Below are 8,496 nucleotides of genomic sequence, written 5' to 3'. Positions count from 1 at the left end.
CCCTTGCGTAGAACTGTCAGATTGTTTTAATGTTATTTAGAAGGAAACCTTCCACATAAGCGGATAATACTAGTTAACATTTGACGATTAGCAGCAAGAAGAGCTAAGTTCCGAATAGTTAATTCAAGTGTTTTCATAAATGAGATTATAGTAACTGCATAGTTTATACAAAATATCGGGTGAACAATCTGTTATTCGTCTCTGCGTATTTGTTCGCTGGCAAAGCTGACTGTCAGCAATCCTTTGCAGTTCAAGGACAATGGGATCAAATAATATGCCACGATCATGTAGTTCTGTGGCTCAAGGGCTACGCGTCAAGCGAAAAGTCCTAAGGTCCGCGGTTCAATCCGCAGTTAGTCAAAGAGCTCTTTTTTTTTTTTCTTTTCACTTATCGCTTATTTCCGCTCTTGAGACTACTTGTGTGTGTGAAAAATACCAAGTTGCACCGATGTTCGGAGTCCACTATAAGCTGTAAGTCGCCCTGAAACTGACTGGGTGAGTCAATTCAGAGGTCGGAGGAAGGCAACGGCAAATCACCTCCAATAGCACCGTGTAAGGAACTACGCTATTGTCTCCGTCAGATTCCTCTGCTCTCCCTTAATGCTTGCCTTCTCCTTTCACTCCTGTCGACTGCTCATTCAGCAGCGCCTGTCAATGCAGGAAATTCAAGTTTTCTGTACCAGAGGATAGACTGTTGCTAACAACGGTGGAGCAGTCTTGTCCTGCAGAAATATACGACATTTTATCCGTTATGCTTAATGAATTTACCTTGCGCACGGAAAGGAATGATGCACATGTAGGGTCGTTATAATTAAAGTGCGGCTACTAGCAGAGATCCGGTGTGGGCTGTCAACGAAACATGGTATATAGTCTAATGCGTTAATGAGGAACCGATTTACGTGGGAAAAATTAGTCCTAATTTTGGCTACCAGTTGCAAATCGGGCGTTGTGAATGTAAGAAAGACGTATATAAATGTTTCCTTATGTAATGGATTAGGAACGGGACGCGGTCAGTGAAAGTGAATGAAATGGGAAAAGTATGACGTTGATTTTATTACTAACCTGCGCTTACACGATTTGTTCAATGTGAGAACCGGATACGTCTACGAAATACTGCTTCCTTAAAATAACGCGATCAACAGTTGCTCGCAGCAGTTCCGATGCAATCTGAGCAACGTATTCCTGTATACTGGCCATCAGATCTGATAGAGACTGTACATGTTCCTGGCAAACGCGTTATTTTAGATTTCCCCAGAGCCAAAAGTCACAGTGATTCAGATTAGATGATCTTGCAGGCCATGCATCTGGAAAACATATGGGAGATTGCATTAAGCAGATGTTTCACTGAGCTAGCGACATGAGGCGTGAAACACAGTGCAGGAATCATATGCTGTACAAGGAGGTTTCGATATCATGAAGACGTCACGGTAAACCTGTCAGACCCTCTGGGTGTATTATCTTCAAAGAAGATCGGACCGAGAACAAAGCTGCTAGTGAATCCAAACCACACAGTCGCTTACGGCAAGTGCAGTGGTTTTTCTTGGACAACAAGCGATTTAACAGTACCCCAAGTTCACCAGTTCTGTGTATTCAATGCACCCTATACTGTAAAATGGGCGTCGTCACGTTGCCTGGCCACGTGTCGTCAACTTCTACTCATGCCGGAAACCAAAGAGCAAATTCAGAACGTTTCTGTGGATCATGAGGTTTCAGTTGCTGCACCGTCTCGATCGCGTATCAGTGTAAAGTCAACCGCAAAACTTTCCGTACCGTTGACCATGGGATGTACAATGATCGTGACACTGCACGGGCACTAGCACTACCTGGGCTACGTGCTGCATGGCCAGTTACAGCAACAGAAACCTCGTCAACAACTCCCACCGGGTTAGGACTCCCTCCTCTTCTAGGAGCCACACCAAGCTCACCCATGCTTTCGAAATTCATTACCATCTTCTTGAAACCATTTAATGACAACGGGCCTTTCCTCAGACCTTTCAGTTGGCGATACTCTCTCAATGCAGCCCTGTAACTGCTGCCGTTCACAGAAAACAGTTTCACTAACAGTACACGGTCTCTCTTCTCGACAGCCGCACTGTTCACGCACGTTATGGCCTTACAAATAACGGCTTCGATGTCATATCTTCATGCAACGCCAGATTTGGTGGCCACAATTGGAACTAATTTGTTTTCCAAAGTAAATCGGTTCCGCATTAACGCATTAGCGTATCTACTAAATTTCGTTGTCCTATGATAATTGCAGCCCACTCTGGACCTCTGTGAGTAGTTGCACTTCAATGATAGCCACCCGGTACACACGTAATTATTTGATACTCCATCTATCGGAATAAAGTGTCTGTCATCGAGCAGAAATACGTTAACAACAGATTAAATTTGCTTCCACTCGACAAATACGCTCACAGATGAGTCCTTTGACACATCCAATATTTTTGTGTGTATTGTGTGCCATACAACATGGACGTACATAAGATTTGATGAAGGTTCCAGTTTTCGACGTAAGCATTTCAGCAACTGACGGTGTGCAGATGAACGAATATTTAACTGTACACGTAAAAGTAGTATTTTTTCGTCTTCCTCGGTATTAAAGCAAATGCGTTTAGTATGAACTATATAGAAACAGGATTTCATCGGTTTATCGCTTATTAATATTTTCAGCGAAATCTTTTGCGTAGTGTGTTATATTGATTTCTAGCCGGTAATGTAACTGGAACTATTAAAGAGAAGAAAGCTGATATAAGGATTGTCGGCGGTCGACTTGAAACATTTTGCAAGCGTTCCCATATGGTTATCCAAATGGGAAGGCCAAAAGTGCCGCCGGCTGGAGTGGCCGTGCGGTTCTAGGCGCTACAGTCTGGAACCGCGCGACCGCTACGGTAGCAGGTTCGAATCCTGCCTCGGGCATGGATGTGTGTAATGTGCTTAGGTTAGTTAGGTTTAATTAGTTCTAAGTTCTAGGCGACTGATGACCCCAGAAGTTAAGTCGCATAGTGCTCAGAGCCATTTGAACCATTTGAACCAAAAGTGCCAGCACAGAGTTATCTCATCTCTATTTCCAGGTAAGCATCATGCAACGAGGTGAAACTGTGCTTTACTTGCTGATGTCGGCCGCATATTTAGTTCACTTCAGACTAATTTTGGATACAAATGCATTGTATTACTGTGCAGCTTCTTTCAGAAGCTATAGATAGCCATTAAAAAAGAAAAAAAAACCTCTTCGTTAGTTTAAAAAGCTATAAATGTTAATAATACAGCAAAATACTCGTTCTTTGCTAATTATCTGTGATCGAAAATCCTGTTTCGTTATGTTGAATAGCTGACGAGATGACAGGGGCGCCCGATCACACGAAACACCCTATAAATAGAGCGATATCAACAAAGGCGATATAAAGCAAAGTTTCCACTAAATGATACTGTGAAAGAAGGTGGCTTTGTTTTTGTATTGAATTGAGACCCTTTGAAATATGAATGTAGTGATAACACATTTGTCGCTGTTTTCAGCTATACGTTTCACAAAAGAGGCTACGAATATGCTGAATACGAGATCCGAAAGTACCGACACAGCGTAGTTTTTAAACTATCTGTCCAGTGTTTCGTGGGAAATCAGGCGAGTCTCTCACGTACCGGCACTTCTGTTCTTAATATTAGACTCAGTTCTAGCGAGAACTGACTAAACAGTAAAAAAATCACCCTTTTGCGTATTGTGAAATGTCTACAGATTTCTTTCCATATTTTCGATAGCTATGAAAATATTCGGGGTTAACAGCTTGTATTATTTATTGTGTACACGAATTGAAAAAATGGCTCTGAGCACTATGGGACTTAACATCTATGGTCATCAGTCCCCGAGAACTTAGAACTACTTAAACCTAACTAACCTAACGACATCACACAACACCCAGTCATCACGAGGCAGAGAGTACACGAATTGAGTTTAAGTAGGCGAGTCAGTACACTTTCAGTGCAAGTAAAAGTATAAGTTTTTTGAAAATGTGCAACGAGCTACCGGGCTTGGCGTCCCAGACGATTTGATACGTAGTTTTTACATGCCATGATATTCAGTAAAGAACGCTCTAACTTAAAAAGCGTAAGTGAAGACTGACCCTACGACTTTGTTTAGAAGATAGGTGAAGGAAATGCAAACCTACGTTTATAGAATTTGTAGACTCAGAGAAAGCTTTTGACAATGCTGACTTTTACACTCTCCTCGAAATACTGAGGGTAGCAGGGGTAAAATACAGGGAGCGAAAGGCTATTTACAACTCGTACGGAAACAAACGGCAGTTATAAGTGTCGAGGGGTATGAAAGGGAAGCAGAGGCTGAGAAGGGAATGAGACAGGATGGCAGCCTGTCCCCGACGTTATTCAATATGTACATTGAGAAAGTAGTAAAGGAAACCAAAGAAAAATTTGGCGTAGGAATCAAAGTTCAGAGAGAAGAAAATAAAACTTTTGAGGCTTGCTGATGACATTGTATTCTGTCAGAGACAGCAAAGGACTTGGAAGAACACCTAAAAGGAATAGACACCGTGTTGAAAGGAGGATATAAGATGAACATAGACAAAAGCAAAACAACGATAATGGGATGTAAACGAATTAAATGAGGCGTCACCGAGAGAATTAGATTAGAAAACAAGACACTAAAAGTAGTGGATGAATTTTGGTATTAACTGGTGATGGCCGAAGTAGAGAGGATATAAAATATGTGGTATCGTCCAGTATCGATTCCACAGACATTTGTGAGGGTTCGATGAAATACGCAACAACCAATGGGATGAACTCCAGAGGACCACGTCTCTCTCTCAGCATAGCGGCACCCACAGACTGAAGCCAAAATAGTGTCGATAATGCAAGAGCTCAGACCCAGTTGGTGACTTCATCTGAAGGCGTCAACGTAATAGTGTAGGAGAAACGAGTTGTTCAAGTTACTGATGAACTTGTACTTAAAGTCTGAACATTGTACCTCGAGAGAACATTTTCTTAATTAGTACCTCAACTGATGCTTTACTAGTCAATGACATTTGTAAATTTTCCAGTACTCCCGTGGCAATGAAGTGTGTTAAATGAATCTTTAATTATTTAATCTAATAAGGTGATTTAAAATTTTATGGGTTACAATTCCTATTTGTTAACTCACCGACCAATCAAAGGGCCCAGAGTTACGGTCGGACGAAAGTAGTTACGTCTGGTCACAACAAAATGTAGACCAGCAATGGCAAGGAAAGCGTTTCTGAAGAGGAGAAATTTGTTAACAACGAATATAGAGCTAAGTGTTAGGAAGTTTTTTCGGGAGGTATTTGTATGGAGTGTAGCCCTGTAAGGAAGTGAAACATGTACAACGGCTAGTTTAGATAAGAAGAGAATAGAAACTTTTGAAATATGGTGCTACAGAAGAATGATGAAGATTAGGTAGGTAGATCGCGTAACTAATGAAACTAAAAAAGTTAACTCTACCCGAACACGCCATATAGGTCCAACGGTACCGACCGGCCGCCGTGTCATCCAAAGCCCACAGGCGTCACTGGATGCGTATATGGAGGGGCATGTGGTCAGCACACTGCTCTCCCAGCCGTTTTGTCAGTTTACGAGACCGGAGCCGCTACTTCTCTATCAAGTAGCAGCTCAGTTCACATCACAAGGGTTGAGTGCACCCCGCATGCCAACAGCGCCCGGCAGACCGGATGGTCACCCATCCAAGCCTAGCCTAGCCCGACAGCGCTTAACTTCAGTGATCTGACGGGAACTGGTGTTACCACTGCGGCAAGGCTGTTGGCTGCGTAACTAATGAGGAGGTACTTAACGAAATTTGGGAGACAAGAAATTTGTGGCTCGGCTTGACTAAAAGAAGGAATATCTGTAAGTCCATCTTTATGCAGACGCTTGCGGAACCTCGGCTGTTAAGTATTAAGTATCGAATCAAAACACCTTCATCCATCTAAATTTCCATTTGTTATCTTATTCAAGCAACCAGTTTCAGCGCTAAATTACACCATTTTCAGGCCCCATGACCGACGTGTAGGAAAAATCCCACCTCTGACCCAGGCAAAATAGGGGCCAGCGTTCAGTGACTGATATTCATACGTGTTTGATGCAGTTGTCCCTTTCGATCTGGATGATCGAAGGGGTCATTGTATCAAAAATATGTGGATATCAGTCAAAGAATGCTGGCCCCTATTTTGCCTGGGTCAGAGGTGGGAATCTCCATACATGTCGATCAGGGGGCCTGAAAATGGCGTAACATAGCGCTGAAACTAGTTGCTCAAGTAAAATAACAACTGGAAATTTACACGGCTGAAGGTGTTTTGATTCGACATTTTAAAACAAGGAATCGGTTGATAGGACACATTCTGAGACATCAAGAGACCACATATTTTGTGTATGAGGAAAGGATGGGGGTAAAAATCTTAGAGGGAGACCAAGAGACGAGTGCAGTAAGCAGATTCAACAGGATGTAGGTTGCAAGTAGTTTTTGGGAGATGAAGAGGCTTGTACATGATAGAGTAGCATGGAGAGCTGCATTAAATCAGTCTTCGGACAGACGACCACAACAATAGAAAAAAAATGAATACACTCGCAGCTACACAGAACTCTTTACTGACAACGACTGACATTTGCAACCTGTTGAGGACATTGAACAGGTGCCGTTCGTAGTCAAATACCACAGCGCAACCTGCATGTTTGGCTAGTGTGCGCATTTATGTTCTAGAGATGTAGATACGCTCTTGAAAATTGGACAGTTCTTGTGAAAATGAAAGTTTTGTAGTCCTTTGCTTAAGTTAAAATTTATTCCAGTTTTCTCTTTTCATTCATACAGAAGAAACGTTTCGAAACACGCGTGTCTGGTGCAATTACTACTAACCTAGTCGCTTTGCCCAGAAAACGGAGAGGTTTATTACTGAAGTTTTGAGAAAGCACTTTCCGGGAACAGTCGGACAACATACATCTCGCGAAGTCGCCACGACGAGAAAATTCGAGAAATTTGGACTAATCAGAGGCTTACCGACAGTGGTCATAACAAAATGTAGACTATCAACGGCAAGGAAAGCGTTTCTGAAGAGGAGAAATTTGTTAACAACGAATATAGAGCTAAGTGTTAGTGGTACCAAAAGTACCCTCCGCCACACAGCGTTAGGTGGCTTGCGAAGTATAGATGCAGATTTGAACGTCAGCGATAGGTACTCTAAGAACGAAGGCGGAGCACCGTGGATCTAAGCAGGTGCCGGGTGCCAGGTTGTGTGGTTGTCTTGTCTGTGCGGGCGAGTGGAACTGCCTGTGGCGCTCGGCCACGTCAGTACAGCAGGAAGGTCAGCCGGCTTCCGCGAAGCGCAACCACCGCCTTACGCCGTACATCGCTCGCGCTTATTACTAATCTGTGAAGTCACAGCCTCTATTCACTAGATTCGCCTCTGACGGGAGGCCACTCGCTTCTGACTGGGCGCTCAGGCCTCTGCTATCAGTGCTTCTCATCCTCTCTGTTGATACTAGAAAATAAGGCTGCCTTGTCATATATGGACGACATAATGACTTGTACGTTGTTACGTTTAAGGTTGTTGGGAGCCATCAAGGGCACGCCGAGGCAGGAAATCAGAGACACAATGCAGAGAGCAGGCCAATGTGGTAGCGTTTAGGTTACCGGAGATAGATAGTAACACTGATGATGATGAGGTCTCATACTCCGAGGAGCGTAGGGGACGGTGCGAGATCCGACTAGGCAAGGTCCAGGCGGAGATGGTTTGCAATTGCCTTCCTTCGACCGTATTGGGGATGAATGATGATGATGAAGACGACACAACAAAACACAGTCATCTCGAGGCAGGGAAAATCCCTGACCCGCCGTAATCGAACCCGGGACCTTGTGCGCGGGAAGCGAGAACGCTACCGCAAGACCACGAGCTGCGGACAAATTGTAACACTAGAACCCTGCAAATTGCACACACTCTGGGAAGCTGTCCCACGGGAGTAGTTTCACTTCAGAGAATTAACTGGTAACTCCATCCACCGCCTAGAAGCTGTTGTAAGGAGTTACTGTAGAAGATGGCCACGAAAAGGCACGTCTCAGCACAGGCAGCAAGCTTGATACTTGCTCCTCAGAACTGCAACGTCACTGGGTTTACACAGTTTAGAGTCCTACTACAGCAGTTCCCACCGACAGGAGGACGGAGGCGAGGCCAAGTGACGTAAAACACTGTTGTTGCTGGTCATAATAGGAGTGGCAGTGACATTAAGATTTCAGCTGAATGCTGTTGATACCAAATTTGAAGTTTGGTAATATGAAATCTAGAAGCGTCCCTACCTATCGAGGAGGAGTAGAGGAGGAATCTAAGTGTGGTTGGCCAGGGGCGCCCAGGAGGTGCAGAGCGACTCGCCAGATTGGTCGAAGCTTGTTAAGTGCGGGTGGATTGGTGGGTCGACTATAGGAAGGGAGAAAAGATGCCCCTCCAAGATTCTTTAAAACCAGTGTTTTTGTATTCAGGTGGAGTT

At 43.8% G+C, this 8,496-nt stretch overlaps 1 pseudogene; it reads right to left on the bottom strand.

The window, feature by feature from the left end:
• Positions 1 to 5,672: 5,672 nt before the first annotated feature.
• Positions 5,673 to 5,789, bottom strand: LOC126471842 (5S ribosomal RNA; annotated as a pseudogene).
• Positions 5,790 to 8,496: the final 2,707 nt, after the last annotated feature.

This window comes from Schistocerca serialis, chromosome 3, assembly GCF_023864345.2.
Source record: "Schistocerca serialis cubense isolate TAMUIC-IGC-003099 chromosome 3, iqSchSeri2.2, whole genome shotgun sequence".
Classification (NCBI taxonomy): domain Eukaryota; kingdom Metazoa; phylum Arthropoda; class Insecta; order Orthoptera; family Acrididae; genus Schistocerca; species Schistocerca serialis.
This window is presented reverse-complemented; position numbering and strand designations above follow the sequence as displayed.